Below are 18397 nucleotides of genomic sequence, written 5' to 3'. Positions count from 1 at the left end.
CAGGACCACCAGCTGCCACGCACAGCCTATTTTCATTATTTACAAATACGCCACACAGCAACCACCCAGTTTGGGTTGCACAATATAACTGTCCGATTATCTCCGCTAGAGCAATTACTAATAGATCCTTCCCATGACAAACTGATCTCCACATACTATAAGACTCTATTGCACACCACAACGCACAGACTCAGCAACACGCTCACCAAGTGGAAAGCTGATATCCCTGAGCTGACGGAGGATATCTGGCAGGACATACTTCCCCTCCAGGTCCCCTCTGTCATCTCCTCCAGGGACAGGGTCATACAAACCAAACTATTATACAGAGCATACTTTACGCCATCCTTATTATTTAAACTCAGAAAACTACCATCGGCAATGTGCTCCAGATGCAGCATTGTAGAGGCCACCTTCTTCCACTTGATGTGGGAGTGCACCGAGATCAGGCGGTTCTGGTCAGGGGTTACTGCTTTTATCAGTTCCCTGACCCAGCTGCCTAATATCTGCAATCCCCTGAGATGCCTACTAGGATATGTGGATGATGAGAGTATACCTAAAAACAAGCAAACTTTCCTGAGAATTGTATTATTTTATGCCAAAAAATCTATTACTATTCATTGGAAATCACAATCTCCACCTACAATAGCATTCTGGCTAAACATGGTTAATCAGGCTATACCATTATACAAATTAACATACGAAGCCAGAGGATGCCCAAAAAAATTTCACAAAATATGGGGTCTGTGGACTAGCTCCGAAAACACTATTACACCTACCATACAAAACTAATAAAAAAGCTCCAGTCAATGATACCAAGTTTGATGAACACTGAATAGCCATATGCAAATGTACAAAATGAAAGCATGTATGCCAAATATATACCATTGTCTTATACTCTGTATTACAATGAGCAATGTTTGCTCGAAATGTGTGTTTTTTTTTGTGTGTTTGTATGTCTGTTCTGTACCACAAAACCAAATAAAAATTTACCTTTAAAAAAAAAAAAGAAGTCGAAAATCTGACGGACTTTAGATTTGGAACATGTTTCAAATCTTTACGTCGGCACTCCGCCGGACCCAGTTTCTATCAAAAAGTCCGCTCGTCTGTATGCTAGTCCGACGGACGAAAACCGACGCTAGGGCAACTATTGGCTACTGGCTATCAACTTCCTTATTTTAGTCCGGTCGTACGTCATCACGTACAAATCTGTCGGACTTTGGTGTGATCGTGTGTAGGCAAGTCCGTTTGTTCGGAAAGTCAGTGGGAAGTCCGCCGAAAGTCCGTCGGATAGACCGTTGGACCAGTCCAGGTGAAAAGTCCACCGTGTGTACGCGGCATAAGGCTTTTTGCTCATTCACAAACCGGAGCACAGAAACACAGTTTACTATGCTTCAGTGATGAATGGACACAAGAGTGATTGGTACCGATTGCTGTGTTCATTCAGGAAGGGGAGGGGCCAGTAAATGACATATTTTACTTGGCCTCTTCTTCTGTTCTCCATCCTGAAACATCTCCGTGTGCCCGTAGCAGCCGCTGGAGAAGAGGGAGGCCGCCAGCAATGTAATCTAATGTCTTCATAAATTTAGGCAAATGTGTATTCTGCTACATATCTTTTGTAAAAAAAAAATCCCAATAAGTGTATATTGATTGGTTTGCGTGAAAGTTATAGCGTCTACAAATGATGATATATACAGTATACTGGAATTATTTTTTTTTTTATACTTTTTTTTTTTCTTTTTTTAATGCTAGTAATGGTCGTGATTTGCAGGGAGAAAAAAACAGCCTTATTTCTGCTCCGTGTACAGATCCCTGTGTTGTTAGTAAACATAGGGCTCTGCAATGTCATTCACTAAGCTGATCAGGCCATTGATTTATGGCCGGGAACTTCTAGGGAATGACAGCACAGCTGAGACGGCTGGTGTGGGCGCCCCTACCCGGAAATGCCGGATCACGTACATGTAAGTGATCTGGCGCAGTATAAGTGTGGTGGGCACTCCGGAAGTGTTTAAAGTGCATTAATCTAAGTGCACCCAAAAAAAGTGCTTTAACTATAAGCAACGTGCCAGTGTCTTCAATCCAATACACTGGGGTACTGTGCACACCCTGTGACCGTCACCTCTCATTCTAGCAACTCACCTTAGAGATTAAAGTGGTTCTAAAGATAGAAGTTTTTTTGTTTTTTTTTTATCCTAATGCACTCTATGCATTAAGATAAAAAAACCTTCTGTGTGTAGCAGCCCCCCTAACACTTACCTGAGCCCATCTCTATCCACCGACGTTGCACAAGAGCCTTGGCTGTCCGGGACTCTCCCTCCTGATTGGCTGAGACACATCAGCTGGCGCCATTGGCTTCCGCTGCTGTCAAAGTCTTTGAGCCAATGAGGAGAGAGAGAGAGAGAGGGCGTGGCCGAGCCACGGCTCCGTGTCTGAATGGACACAGAGCTGTGATTCGGCTTAGGTGCCCCCATAGCAAGCAGCTTGCTGTGGGGGCCTCAACAGGAGGGAGGGTCCATGGAGAGCCGAAGAGGAGGATTGGGGCTGCTCTTTGCAAAACAATTACACAGAGCAGGTAAGTATAAAATGTTTTTTTTATTTTTATAGAAAAAAAACAAGAGTTTTACAATCATTTTAATGTAGTGTTTACCTCCTGGAATCTATCTGCTCTTAGCTCAGGCAGGAGGGTGTGCTTAGCGAAGAAAGCCCCTCCTCCTGTGAAGACTCCTGGGATGTATGACATTATTTTGGCCTAGGCCAGAAACTGTGAAGCAACTGAAGAAATGTAAAAAACAATATAAGTAAATATAATATACTTAATGCATACCCGTGATTGGCCCCCCGCTGCTGTCAAAGTCAGTGAGCCAATGCGGAGAGAGGGAGGGGGCAGGGCTGAGCCACAGAAAAGCGCTGCTATAACAGCGGTAAAGCGCCGCTAAAACTAGCAGCGCTAATGGCTGATGATGACTGGGAGGAGGGTATCCAACAGTATATCCCGTTAATGATCTCGGCCAGGGACCGCCTCACACAACTGAAGTTCATTCATCGGGTCTACTACTCCCGAAAAGACTGCCTAGAACATACCCTGACAGACAACCGGCCTGCCATAGATGCAGTGCAGAGGTTGGATCCTTCTTCCATGTGGTGTGGTCGTGTCCGCAGCTGAGGCCCTTCTGGATGGGGGTGGTGGAAGTGATAAACTCCATAGGTAAACTAAGGGTCCCCTGTGACCCAATATCCCTACTGCTGGGTATATGTGACACATTAGAGACCCCACAATCTAAAAATCTATTTGTATTTTATGCCGTGTTTTATGCTAGGAAGGCGATCCTGCTGCAATGGAATAGGCCTCTTCGCCCCACGGTCCAACAATGGAAATTCCTGATTGATCTAGCACTGCCATTGTATAAATTGACGTACATGGGACGTAATTGCCCAAAAAATTTTGACAAGCTATGAGCGGCCTGGGCCCGCGAACTAAGGTTGCCTCTGGGATAGGACTCGGAACAAGGTAGCACAGATGATCAGTGATAGATAAAACTGGACACAATGCTTAATGATGGTAAATCACAGATGAAGCGGAAGTGGAACCCCCTCTTTCCTCTTATCCTTCACCCCCCTTCTGACCCCCCCCCCCTTTACTCTCCTTCCATCCCCCCTCCCCCCCCAGGGCATACGTGGCATCTCCTCCCCTCTCTCATATGCTTCCAGCTCACCCTCTTGTGCCTCCTGACGATAATTTCCTCTCCACTGATGTTTCGATACCAAACTGCCAAGATAATACCGAATGGATTATACTGCAATTGGGTGCTTAATGTATGGTTGATGAGAATGTACCACTGTTTTTTTTTTTTTTTCTGTTCTGTCTGAAACTTAAATAAATTTTTTCTTAAAAAAAAAAAAAAAAAAAACTACCAGCGCTTTACCGCTAACGCGGCCACGCTAGCAGTGTAAAAGGGGTCTTACAGGTGGTGGTCCATTGGCGCAGGTTCAATTTAATATTATCACTTTGAATATTGTTTGTTCTCTAGTTGGAACTCATCCAATAGCATACATTTTGAAATATATAAAATACGTACCTCTGCCTGTTTAGTTTATGAGTTATCTTGATGGAAACAGACAAGTAAGTGGTCTCGCTATAAAAAAAAGTATATATATATTAGTTTTCCCTTCTCTATGAATTGCAATAAATTTCAAGGTCTGGCAGGTGGACAGTTTAAAAATAATTTAGAAAGTATTATTTTACCAAAAGAATAGTTGATGCTTGGGAAAGACTGCCAGCAGAAGTAGTGGGTCAGTCAACACTAAATGGATTCTAATATGATTGGGGTAAACATAGCTCTATATACTAGAGCTGCACGATTCTGGCCAAAATGAGAATCACAATTTTTTTTTGCTTAGAAAAAAAAGATCACGATTCTCTCATGATTCTTGTGACGTAAAATCTTTCACATTATACAAAAAAAATTGAGCTAACTTTACTGGCTAGTTTTTTTTTTTTTTTAATTCTGTAATTTAGTAAAAAAAATGCATTTGAAAGACCGCTGCGCAAATACAGTGTGACATAAAATATTGCAACAACCACCATTTTATTCTCTAGGGTCTCTACTTAAAATATATATATATATATATATATATATATATATATATATATATATATATATCTCTGAACTTTCGACCGTCAAGAACGCGGTGACGTACAACACTACAACGAGCCAAGAAAATGAAGTTCAATGCTTCCGAGCATGCGTCGAATTGTTTCCGAGCATGCGCAGGAATTTTGCACGTCGGAATTGGTACAGACGATCGGAATTTCCGATCGGAACTTTTTCCGACCGAAAAATAGAGAGCCTGCTCTCACTCTTTTGCTGGCGGGAATTCCGCCAGCAAAAGTCTGATGGCGCATACACACGGTCAGAATTTCCGACCAAAAGCTCACATCGGACTTTTGCTGGTGGAATTTCCGATCGTGTGTACAGGGCATAATGCCGCGTACACGCGATCGGACATTCCAACAACAAAATCCTGGATTTATTTCCGACGGATGTTGGCTCAAACTTGTCTTGCATACACCACGGTCGCACAAATGTTGTCGGAAAATTCCGAACGTCAAGAACGCTGGTGACGTACAACACGTACGACGAGCCAAGAAAAATTAAGTTCAATAGCCAGTGCGGCTCTTCTGCTTGATTCCGAGCATGCGTGGAACTTTGTGCGTTGGGATTGTGTACACGCAATCGGAATTTCCGACAACGGATTTTGTTGTCGGAAAATTTGGGAACCAGCTCTCAAATTTTTGTTGTCGGAAATTCCAACAACAAATGTCAGATGGAGTCTACACACGGTCAGAATTTCTGACAACAAGCTCACATCGAACATTTGTTGTCGGAAATTCCGACCGTGTGTAAGTGGCAAAAGTCTTTTCCATTGACAAATTGTTACAATGTTTACACTTAAGTTCACTGCTAAAGAATGTTTTGATTCTTGGCAGACTGCCCGTTTTTTTTTTTTTCTTCCTTTCTTTTGATGGCTCTGGCTTCAGAAGAGCAGAGAGAATTCTCTGCATAGACAGAATCGTGAAACACTTTTATCAAGATCGCAAGGGGAAAAAATTGCGATAACGATTCTTGATGATTAATCGTGCAGCTCTACTCTATACTAAAATAAATAAAGAAAAATGAAAAAAATGGGGCAGACTCGATTTACCACTTGGTCTTTTTCTGTTGTCGCTCTTCTATGTTTCCTCTATATACCATTGGGTATAGAGCTGCAAGGTACGCTGTAACAAAACATGCGTCCCCATTACGACCTTGTCATGCGGCAGTCTCTTCCTTCTTTAGATGTCACATTTATATCTAATTGCTCTTTTCCTCTTTCTAAACTGAATAATCCTGTTCTCAAGCAGCAGAGTGCATGTTGCCATTGATTCATCGTGGAGCTGGGGAATTATGACACAGATCACATTTACAAACACTTTTACCCAAGTCTCCACCATTGCGGCCATTCCACCCCTGTGTTAAATGAGGTGTGCAAGCGGCGGCCACTCGTAAAAAAACATTTATTCATGCTTCTTGCCACTTTTTCTTCCCCTGACCAATGTGAGATGAAGCTCTGAAGAGATTTACTTAAGTTTCCTGGAGGAGAACTCTTGTACTAATATTTAAGTCTGATAAGGCGAAGAATTTCAAGTCCCAGAGATGAGTACAGGGAAAACGATAAGGCTTCCTCTGAAAACTGCGGATTAAATCATGAGCGCTGTAACAGAAATTTCATTGTGGTGCGTCTCGAGGAAGATAGAAGAAAACAGGATAACTTGGTACATTCAGGAACTTTCATAAAACGCTTTACTAACTCGAAGCCTCTTTGTCAGTTGTCCTCTATTCCTCTCTGCTAAAACCCTAAATACACATACACAAAATAGCTAAAGGTTTGTGGACACCTGACCATCACTCCTACATGAGCTTGTTGGGCACCCCCTTCCAAAACCATGGCCAATAATATAGAGTTGTCCCCCTTTGTGGATTTAACATCCTCGCCTCTTCTGGGAAGACTTTCCACAAGATTTTAGAGTATCTGTGGGAATTTGTGCCTATTTGTGAGGTCAGTGACTGACATTGGATGAGAAGATCTGGCTCACAATGGGGGTCCCAATTTAACCCAAAGGTCTTCAGTAGGGGTTGAAGTCAAGGCTTAGGAGGGCATTTTTTCGGGAACGCAGTTCCGGCACCTCCAGCACTAAATGTATGTAATCGTAAGAGGTGCTGGTATGTCCTGGAGGGTCCATGCTGGCTGCTGGAAGATCTATTGTAACTGGGGAAGATTTATATTTGCATGGTGGTCTATTGTTGCTGGGAAGGTCTAATATTGTTGCTGGGGGGGGGTCAATTGGTGCTGGAAGAGATCTACTGTTGAGGGAGGTCTATTGTTGCTGGCTGCTGGGTGAGCTATCGTTGCTGGAGGGCATCTATTTTTATCTATTTTTGCATAGTAGCCTATTGTTGCTGGAGGGGGATCTATTGTTGCTGGTTGGGCTTATTTTGCTGGGGGGCCAATTGTTGCTGGAAGGGATCTACTGTTGAGGGAGAGGTCTATTGTTGCTGGCAGCTGGACAGTCTATTGATGCTGGGCTGGCTGCTGAGAAATCTGTTGTTGCTGCTGAGGTCTATTGTTGTAGGGGTCCAATGTTGCTGGGGAAATCTATTGTTGTTGGGGGGGGGGGGGCTCCATTGCTGCTGGCTGTGGGGAATCTACTTTACTGATTTTCTTATTGTTATTAAATTCCATACAAATTACTAATTACCACAAAATCATACTTGGTTCTGTATTCTCTAAAAAGGGCGGTACTGGGAGGTGGGTAGGGGGTGGAACCAAGGGATGGTGCTCGGAGGTGAGTAGGGCGTGGCGATAAGAAGTGACTGAAGGGGGGGGGGGTTCTGCACCTATTCTTTGAGAAAAAAAATCCCTGGGGCTTAGTGCAAGAGACTGGAGTTCATTCACACCAGTTGGGGTTACTATGGGAGGTGCCTGAGCTGGAAATGCACTAAACTGCATTTTAAACATATTTTCATATGCTACCACAGAAATGAGTGGAGCCTAAAATGCACACTAAAAAATATACTTGCACTATTATGGCCAACACACAGCAACTCAGCACGCAAGTGTCAGCTAGAACAATGGAAACCAATGGCAAAGCTGTATGTGTGTGCTAACACATGTATTAATTTGCAAAGGTGTGAACAGGACCTTAAAGCCCAACTCTGGGAAACTATAAAATTGTGCTCCAATGCAAGGGTTATCTGCTCATTTTGTCTTGGGGAGAGGTGAAGCACCTTTACTTACCAGATCCTTTGCTCCTCCAGGAGATGGTGCTTCTGGAGGAGCTGATGGTCTCTCAGTGTCCTCAGGTTCAGTGCAGAGCTATAGACCCCACCATTCATCTTCATGATGTCAGAACCTTGAACCTGTGCAGCGTATGGGGAGAAGATGCTGCAAGGACCAGTCTAGAAAGAGCAGAGGATCAGACCTAAACAAGCAATTAACCCATGCAATGTCGGCACAGCCTCCCTGCAAGGGATAATTTTATAGTTTCCCGGAGTTTGGCTTTCAAGAGAAACTCAATTTTTTCACTACAGAAGATGCAACAGATGCTTTCAGCCTGCTCCATCAATTCATTGTTATTTTTTTTTAACAAGTTTAGATTCCCCTGCATGCACTGTACATCTCCTGAAACTACTGTGAACTGCAATTTGCATAGCACTTCAGATCTGTGCGACATGTTGAAGTGCATTGTCTGTTTTTTGATGCATCCATGGCCAACTGGTGAGAACGGCAGGGCATGAAAATGCATGATTGTTTATAACACGTGTAAAAAAAGCCATACAACATGAATGGAAAGCTGCCCGGTGTATAGATTGCCAATGACAAAAAAGAAGAAAGTTTGTGGTCCAGAACTTGATATTTTGTGAACGAGGGGTGAAATTGCAGTATTACGGGGTCATAGGTGGGAACCCATCAGGACTTTATAATTACATAGTTACATAGTAGGTGAGGTTGAAAAAGGACATAAGTCCATCAAGTCCAACCTATGTGTGTGATTATATGTCAGTATTACATTGTATATCCCTGTATGTTGCGGTCGTTCAGGTGCTTATCTAATAGTTTTTTGAAACTATTGATGCTCCCCACTGTGACCACCACCTGTGGAAGTGAATTTCACATCCTTGCCGCTCTTACAGTAAAGAACCCTCTATGCAGTCTAAGGTTAAACCTCTATTCTTCCAATCTTAATGAGTGGCCACGTGTCTTATTAAACTCCCTTCCACGGAAAAGTTTTATCCCTATTGTGGGGTCACCAGTACGGTATTTGTAAATCAAGACCATATCCCCTCTCAAGCGTCTCTTCTCCAGAGAGAATAAGTTCAGTGCTCGCAACCTTTCCTCATAACTAATATCCTCCAGACCCTTTATTAGCTTTGTTGCCCTTCTTTGTACTCGCTCCATTTCCAGTACATCCTTCCTGAGGACTGGTGCCCAGAACTGGACAGCATACTCCAGATGAAGCCAGACCAGAATCTTGTAGAGCGGGAGAATTAGAGCTTTATCTCCTGAGTTAATCCCCTTTTTAATGCATACCAATATTCTGTTTGCTTTGTTAGCAGCAGCTTGGCATTGCATGCCATTGCTGAGCCTATCATCTACTAGGAACCCCAGGTCCTTTTCCATCCTAGCTTCCCCCAGAGGTTCTCCTCCCAGTGTATAGATAGCATTCATATTTTTGCCACCCAAATGCATTATTTTACATTTTTCCACATTAAACCTCGTTTGCCATGTAGTTGCCCACCCCATTAATTTTTAAACCCCTAGTTTAAAAGCCGAAAAGTTAGAGGGGCTTTTAAACTAGGCGACCGGGGGAGAGGGTCCAGAGGTAGAGATAGTCAGCGCGGAGCATATTCCAGAGGGTAGTATTGGGGGCATTAGTGGTAGGTTGACTAAAGCACATAAACCCAAGGTAAGTGTAGTAAAAAGTCCTATTTGCAATCTCGGAACACCCAATAAGAGGACAGTATGCGAACAGTCTAAACTATGTGGCATGTTCCCCAATGCCAGGAGCCTGGTGGACAAGATTGGAGAACTACAGATACTGTTGTTCGAGGAGGATTTAGATTTTGTGGGAATTTCAGAGACTTGGTTCAACAGCTCTCATGAATGGCTGGCAACCATTCAAGGGTATTCCCTTTATCGCAGGGATAGAGAGGGTAAGAAAGGGGGAGGGATATGCCTGTATATCAAGAATAATGTACAAGTGAATGTGAGAGATGACATCACTGAGGGAGCTAGGGAGGAGGTGGAATCCTTATGGGTAGAGCTCCAAAGGGATGAAACTAAGGGGAAAATAATACTGGAAGTATGCTATAGGCCCCCTAACCTGAGGGAGAAGGCGGAGATGGACCTCCTATCACAATTTGGATTAGCAGCAAGGATGGGAAGTGTGATCATAATGGGGGATTTTAATTATCCAGACATAGACTGGGCGGAAGGAACCTCACATTTGTTTAAGGCTCGCCAGTTCCTAGATGTCTTGCAGGATAATTTCATGAGTCAGATGGTAGACGCACAAACTAGAAACAAAGCATTACTAGACCTACTGATTACCAACAATACAGACCTGATCACGGATGTAGAAATAAGGGGCAATTTAGGAAACAGTGATCATAGGTCAATTAGCTTCAGTATAAATCACACAAATAGGAAACATAAGGGTGATACAAAGACATTGGATTTAAAAGGAGCAAACTTCCCCAAACTACAAACCTTGCTAGAAGATATAAATTGGGATAAAATCTTGGGAACAAAGAACACGGAGAAAAAATGTGTTTTCTTTAAGAGCATATTGAATAAGGGCATTAGCCAGTGCACCCCATTGGGAAATAAATTTAAAAGAGCGAACAAAAGTCCTGGAAAAAAACATAAACAGAGCCTTAATTCATTAAATAAAATAATTTTAAAAAACAAACGAATGGAACTACAAGCCGTGCTTTATGAGGAGGCCCTTCGATTAAGGGATAAAAATAGTACACAATGGTATCAATATGGAAATAAAACTGGGAAAATATTGGCTAAAACACTAAAAAATCAACAGCCCATGACCGCCATAGCAAAAATTTTAAAAACAAATGGGGATTTGACTTACGACCCAATAGAAATATCTAAAACTTTTCATACATATTATTCTAAATTGTATAATATAAACATACAACAAAGGAATAAAGAAAAGGAAAAGAAGGGGGAAGAGATTAGTAAATATATAAAGGAAACAGCCTTACTTACGTTCCCTAGAGAAACAATTGAGGATTTGGAAAAAGAAATCTCATCAGAAGAGAATCAACAAGCTATTTCTGAACTGGTCCTGGGGAAAAGCCCAGGAATGGATGGATACACTTCCAGATTCTACAAGACATTCCAGGATATAATTATACCTATTCTTAAAAAAAACATATAACTCTATATCCAGTACACAAACTTTTGTACCACAAAGTACAGAAGCTCATATTGTATTAATTCCAAAACCAGAGAAAGATCACACACTATGTAACAACTATCGACCAATTTCTTTGACTAACATAGATACAAAAGTCCTGAATGGCTTAACTCCAATGTAAAAATGCATATAAAAGCAAAGGAGAAGGCCTTCAAAAAATACAAGGCTGAGAGATCATCATCAGCATTCAGACTTTACAAAGAATGCAACAAGAAATATAAGGGTGCAATTAGGGTAGCTAAGATAGAACACGAAAGACACATAGCGGAGGAGAGTAAAAAAAATCCCAAGAAATTATTTAAGTATATAAACAGTAAAAAAAGGAGGACAGACCATATTGACCCCATAAAGAATGAGGAAGGAAATCTGGTTACAAAGGATGGGGAGATGGCAAAGGTTTTGTTTTGTTTTTTCTTCTCAGTGTTCAAGAGGGAATTGGGGGGCTTCACTAACCAAGACTGCAGTGTTTATCCTCATGACACATCACAGGAAGCACCCTCATGGCGAACAGAGATCAGAATTAGAAATAGACTTGGAAAACTTAACATTAATAAGTCACCGGGACCAGATGGCTTGCACCCGAGGGTCCTGGGGGAACTCAGTCAAGTAATTGCCAGACCATTGTTCCTAATTTTTACTGACAGTCTACTGACTGGAATGGTACCAGCGGATTGGAGAAAAGCCAATGTAGCTCCAATATTTAAAAAAGGGCCAAAATACATCCCTTGGAATAACAGACCAGTTAGCCTAACATCAATAGTATGCAAGCTCTTGGAGGGGATGATAAGGGACTATATATAAGATTTTAGTAATTAAAACGGTATCATTAGCAGTAATCAGAATGGATTCATGAAGAATCGTTCTTGCCAAACCAATCTATTAACATTCTATGAGGAGATGAGTTGCCATCTAGATTATGTGGCTGTTCCTCCGGGATCGTCTCACATCCCTCAACCCCCCCAAAAAAAATGGAAGCTGCACTTGTCCATGTCAACACACCAAGCAGGCGGATGGGATAGAACACTCCAGCTTGACATAACATAACAGTTTCACACGGCTGAGTGTTATCACAGCTTATCTTCAGTCCAGCGGGGTTCTGGGAAATGGTTTTGGACTGCAGCCAAGGCCTTCCAAACAATGAGTATTGCTGTCTATAGGTCTGCTGTAAAATCACCCACTATGGGCCATATTTTTATTAGCTTTATTCATCTATATAACAGTGACAAACTGTAAAGCACTTGCTATGCCCCTTGTGGTTTCCTACCATACTAGAGAAAGAAAGAGAGAAGGAGAGAGACAGAGAGAGAAAGAGAGAGGGAGGGGAGGAGAGGGGGGGGGAGAGAGAGGGGGGAGAGAGAGAGAGAGGGGGGAGAGAGAGAGAGAAAAGAAAGACAGAACAGAGGAGAAGGGAAGAGAGGGAAGATAGAGAGAGAGAGAGAGAGAGAGAGAACAGAGGAGAAGGGAAGTAAAGAGAGGGAAGAAGAGAAAAGAAAAAAAATGGAAACAAGAAGAGATGGAAAAGGGGGGGATGTAGGGAGAAGGGAGAATGGAAAAGGAAGAGAAGAGAGGAGGAAAAAAGGAGAGGCACATAAATAAAAGGAAGAGAAAAGAGAGTGGGGATAGGGGAGATGAGGAAAACATGGGATTAAAGGAAAGTCAGAGAAAAGGGGAAAGGTGAAACAGTATAAGGAAAGAAAAAACAGAACTAGAGAAAGAGAAGAAAATCGGTAAAATAAAAAGAAGACTACCCATGAGAGAATGAAAGAGAAAGAGAGAAGGAAAAAGAAAGAAAGAAAGAAAGAAAGAAAGAAAGAAAGAAAGAAAGAAAGAAAGAAAGAAAGAAAGAAAGAAAGAAAGAAAGAAAGAAAGAAAGATCACACCCAGCAGCCAAATCCCATCATGTTTCCAAAATAGTGGTTGTGTCTGAACCCAACTCTCAACTGCAGTTTCTCATATCTGTAGCTCCATCAGCTTCATATTTCATGTCCTAGAAGTGCATTGATCTGTCTGGACACAGTGAACTGTTTTTTTTTCTATTGCTAGTGTTGTTTATTTTCTGCTGTTCTCTACATACTGAATGTTGTATGGTTAATTTGTGTCCAGTAATGACCGCAGCAAAATAATGTGCTGTGTGTGGGAAGCGCTGGATGCGGAACACAATGCTGGGTACATTGACACATTTTTAGTATCTTGTTGTTCAGGACTGGAGCCTGAGGGAGTTCTGAGTCACATCATTGTCTCCATCTCACCCGCCATGATGTTGATTTTGACAGCATGTCAATCATCCGGCCATTGAGATACCAATACTTCCATCTCACTATGCCATTTTATGTCACTAAATAAATCGATAATAAATCAAGAGAAAAAGAGAGGGAGAGAGAAAGAAATAAAGAGAGGTAGAGAGTGAGTTAAAGAGAGATAAATATATTTAGTATACTGTACAGAGAGAGGCAGATAGGTATGATAGATAGATAGATAGATAGATAGATAGATAGATAGATAGATAGATAGATAGATAGATAGATAGATAGATAGATAGATAGATAGATAGATAGATAGATAGATAGATAGATAGACAGATGCAACTTCTGTATTTTAGCTACCCCATAGTGCTCTAGGAATCTTTTGCCACAAATTAAATGTGTCACATTTCAGCAGCAGCGGGTATGTCGCCAGTGCAGGCATATAGAGCAACTCAGGTGAGGTGGGTGGTGCGAGCGGAGGATTCCTTGGAACTGAGAGAGAGGAGGAGCAGCACATGACCAGCCCGATGTGTATGGGCTTCTTCGACTCTAAGATGTGACTCTGATGTGGTCCAGGCACTTGACAAAGCCCAATGGATTTTGTTGTTCCTATACATATAGGGTAAAGTAGACCTAGCATGAGATACTTTCATACTTTTTTTCATGTTAAGGAATGTTTCATTGTAGCACTTCCCAGGTTTACCTCCCACAGAGATCATGGAACTCCCCATGACAATGCCATTATCTACTTATCTCTACAGAAAGATGGAGCCATCTTTGTTCGGGCATTATCCAGGTTCACCATCTACTTCCTGGACTGAGATGCTGGGTCAGCCATGAAAATCCTGGTGCCTATGCAGTTCGTGGCTGTGCTCACAATTGTCTGATATGGATCCGCTCCTTCTGCAGCATTTCATCCTGTTACTTTAATACCAAGGTAGAAGAGAAGACTAAGGAAATCTTTTCTCCTGACTGCAACATACAGATGACATCATCTCAGCCAAGACAAAGTCACTGACTGGAACTCAAGGGTTGCTTTTTAATGATAAAAGGTGGAGCTTCTTTATATAGTTGCTGTATATTGTGGCATGTCAGGAAGTGATTTGTGCAGACTTGTACTGACAGGTCCACTTTAATTCCTCAACACTGGTGGTATGCATATATGTTGTAGCACAGAGATGGGCTTTATTTCATGCTGCCACATATATGCATTACTTTGTGTTGGGACTCAATCTCTCACCTCCAGCACTATGGCCACAAACCAGGTGGCGACAGAAAGTGCAGTTAAAATCACACCCTAAATGCAATAGCAAAAAATAACACATTTCAGGAAAGTAGTAAAAAACCGAAGCCAGGGTTTGGATTCCAAAGCAGGTAATCAGACGAGCTGGGGTCAGGAAACCAGAGGTCAGCATAGTCAGGAGCAAAATCAGGAACAGGTATCGGAAGAGAAGTCAGCCAGGCCAAGTCATAAATAGGAACACAGGCAGGAACACACTGGAGATCATAGACCACCCAAGGGCAAGGAGGAAATGAGCAAAGCTGTTTAAATAGCAAAAGGGGCTGGCTATAGGCTGGACTAATGAGGCAGGTTAATGGTAAGCAGGTGAGTCACTGAGGAAACGAGTGGCTGGTAAATTAACTGACAGCTGAGCAGCTTCTGTGCACTGAAAGAAAAGAGCTGCTCATAAATAGCAGGGGCCTCGCCCTGACAGACAACTCCTGGTCACACAGGGACAATGGGGAACTGGTAGATGTATATATCTACATACTGTATATAGATGTATAAATCTGATGTCTCTGACTAAAATCACCCTTTAAGAAGGACTGAATATAGCCTGCCTAACGTGGGGTGCAGTAAAGAATTTCAGGGTAGGCAGAGGATAGGAGGTCAGCAAAGCAGTGTACAGGGGGTTAGCAGGGCAAAAGATAGGGTTAGCAGTTTGTATACCAATGTACAGGGGTCAGCAGGGCAGGGGTCAACAAGGCAGAGGGCAGCAGTCCGTAGTAAATCTGGGAGTTCAAAGGTCAGTAGTAGATGAGGCAGTTCCCTCCTTGTCCTGGTCCTGGGAGAAGGCGTTCAGTGGCCAGGCACAGCGTCTGGGGGTGGAGGTTAAGGGTGGGGCCGTTGGTTTTGGGGATGGCACAGCAGCCCCCTAGATCTGGCCATGCCTTTAAGAATATCACTTTAACCAAAACCAGGCATCCAAGGCTGATAAAAGAGGGACTCCATTTTGCGTTTTTAAAATAGTCCCAGCATACGACAAATCCAAACCCAGCCAAAGTCCCAGAGGTGCCAGGGGACCCACAAGCATTGCCGTTACATTAATAGACAATCCACAAAGTGAGCTTTAATTTCTAAACATGCACGCCGTGGCCAATAAAATTTACACTTTATTATCCAGTTACAGTGCTCACAGCCGAGCTCTCTTCTCTATAAATTGCAATAATTAAACTCGTTTGTTTTAGGCTTTTAAGGTTTACTCCGCCAGCAAAGAAAAGGAAACAGGGAGCAGTTTCTCATCTCATCGTTCGGGAGGATGTTCCGCGAGGCCTGCGGTCTGTTCTTCTCCTCGCCAAGTATCAAAGTACGAAAACCATCAACTCGTGTCACTCTTTCTCGGAAAAGGTGATAATGCTATCGCACATTTCCAGCCGTCCAAACATGAACCCAGATGACTCCCCGCTGGCTGTAATCACAGATGTCAATCTGCGGATCTGGACGGTGAACTCTCATCCAATAAAACCTCCTAAATTGTACTATGTGGCGGCCGCAACACTTCTGACTGTTCCCCACTGGCTGCTTGAAAAGAAACCTTTTGAGACCCATTTACATTCTGCAGGATGTTAACGTTGGTTGCGTCAAGTTAACCCACTGAAATGAATCAGCTGGCTGGTAAGTTAAGCTGAGAATTTTCTTTGTTGTTGTTTGACATGCGTTGCCCTTCCATGTGCTTCTTGCTTTTAAGGCCATTTACGAGTTGGGGCAGTTTCCGTTTGTTTGCACCATTAGTTATTTGGTGAGGGGGCATGCTGGACACCTCTGCTGCCATTGTGCTATTTGCTGGGTGTCTGGTGCCTCCCTGTGCCTATAAGGAGTTGTGGGCTCCCTCCAGGCATACCTGCCCTCAATCTATCCATCTTAATATACGCGCTCCTACTGTGGAGGCTCTCAAAATTTACAGAGTTAGGACTGCAGATAATACTGGGGTGGCCTCTGCAGCTTACGCATATATTTGCAAATGTGTGTAAACTAAACCCCTGTTTTTAACGTGAACTGTTATGCCCCGTACACACGGTCGGATTTTCCGATGGAAAATGTCCGATCGGAGCGTGTTGTCGGAAATTCCGACCGTGTGTGGGCTCCATTGGACATTTTCCATCGGATTTTCCGACACACAAAGTTGGAGAGCAGGAGATAAAATTTTCTGACAACAAAATCCGTTGTCGGAAATTCCTATCGTGTGTACACAAATCCGACGGACAAAGTGCCACGCATGCTCAGAATAAATAAAGAGATGAAAGCTATTGGCCACTGCCCCGTTTATAGTCCCAACGTACGTGTTTTACGTCACCGCGTATAGAACGATCGGATTTTCTGACAACTTTGTGTGACCGTGTGTATGCAAGACAAGTTTGAGCAAACATCCGTCGGAAAAAATCCTAGGATTTTGTTGTCGGAATGTCCGAACAAAGTCCGACCGTGTGTACGGGGCATTAGACAGGACAATTCAGTTTGTTACAGGCTGGTTTGTAAGTTGAGCTGGAAATTTTTGTTTGACGTTGTTTGACGTGCATCACCCTTCCATGTGCTCCTTGCTGTTAAGGCCAGTTATAGGTTGGGGTAGTTGCCTTTTGTTTGAAATTAATAAGCTGCCAATGCCTTGTCTTGAAAATCAGATGGGCCACAAATGTTGCAACGCAACACACTATGATGCATTTTGTCACAGCATATGTGCATTGCCTAATTGCATTCTGGTGCCATTCATGATGTCACATGTAACTGCAATGTGGAAGTATAAATGGGCCCTCAATGAAAAAATACAGTGAGGATGTGATGATGCACCATCACTCTGCATCATTGCACTGTCAGAGCTCAGCAGTCAAGGGGTGTGTCTATGATGAGGAAATGTCATATTTCCTTATTAAAGTTGTCTCACAATATCAAAGAAAGCCTCCAATATCCTAGTTACTTTAGCTGACTTTATATCAAAGGAATGTCATTACAAACTGACCAAGTCCTTAAAAGGTCATTTTGCTTGCAGTGGGGGTTGACCATTTCCTTACACACAAGTCCTATATATGACAGCTATATCTTGGAATATTCAGTCTTGTCTCCAGACCTGCACCATGCATGCCTCTAGTCTGATTATCTGTGCCATGCCATGCAAATGGGCGGGACTCCGTGGCGAAAAGGCATCTTTAGTAAAGTATTCTTGTTATATTTTCTAATATTATTACATTCGTTATCTGTATCTGCTATCACTTAATTAAATGTTATACTTAGAAGTATTTGTGTGATCTCTCTTTGCACATCTCGAATACAACCCCAAAAACATAAACTATCACGTAACCGTGATAAAACATGTTGCTTGCAGTGGGGGTTGACCATTTCCTTACACACAAGTCCTAAATACGACAGCTATAACTTGGAATATTCAGTCTTGTCTCCAGAGCTGCATCATGCATGCATCTGATCTGATTATCTGTGCCACGCTGCACAAGCAGGCAGGACACCGTGACGAAAAGGCATCTTTAATTAAGTATTCTTGTTATATTTTCTAATATTATTACCCCAAAAAAAGCCTCAGCCTTGCAGGATAAAGTCCTGATGGCGAGCATCCTGTGGCAGAGAAGAAATACTGCAGGAAGGGCAGTGTCTGAGAGGAGGTGAGCATTGCAACCCGAGCTACATTATATCAACCAGCTGGGTGATTTGTCACATTAAAAAATAAAAATAAAAAAAGTTTGATGGTGAACTTTTACCTAAACTTGGTTTGTAGGAGGGAAGCCACACAGATTCCATGTATTCAGTGTTCCTGGGGGGATTCAAACCCATATCCCAGAGCTGCAAGGGTAGCCACTAAACCACCCTGCCGTCCATGTACATATTCTTCCATCT

General features: G+C 42.6%; 1 protein-coding gene and 1 long non-coding RNA gene across 2 annotated transcripts in view; one reads left to right on the top strand and one right to left on the bottom strand.

Annotated features, from left to right (window-relative positions):
• The window catches only part of PTPRF (protein tyrosine phosphatase receptor type F), a gene marked incomplete in the record, with an annotated part of 622098 nt that overhangs the window by 571702 nt on the left and 31999 nt on the right, over positions 1-18397 (bottom strand).
• Positions 15927-18397, top strand: part of LOC141103868 (uncharacterized) — a 43281-nt gene continuing 40810 nt past the window's right edge. Inside the window, exon 1 of the long non-coding RNA XR_012235387.1 lies at positions 15927-16171. This is a non-coding gene — a long non-coding RNA (uncharacterized lncRNA). The remainder of the gene's footprint in view (positions 16172-18397) is intronic.

The sequence above is a fragment of the Aquarana catesbeiana genome, linkage group LG07 (genome assembly GCF_042186555.1).
Source record: "Aquarana catesbeiana isolate 2022-GZ linkage group LG07, ASM4218655v1, whole genome shotgun sequence".
Taxonomy (NCBI): Eukaryota; Metazoa; Chordata; class Amphibia; order Anura; family Ranidae; genus Aquarana; species Aquarana catesbeiana.
This window is presented reverse-complemented; position numbering and strand designations above follow the sequence as displayed.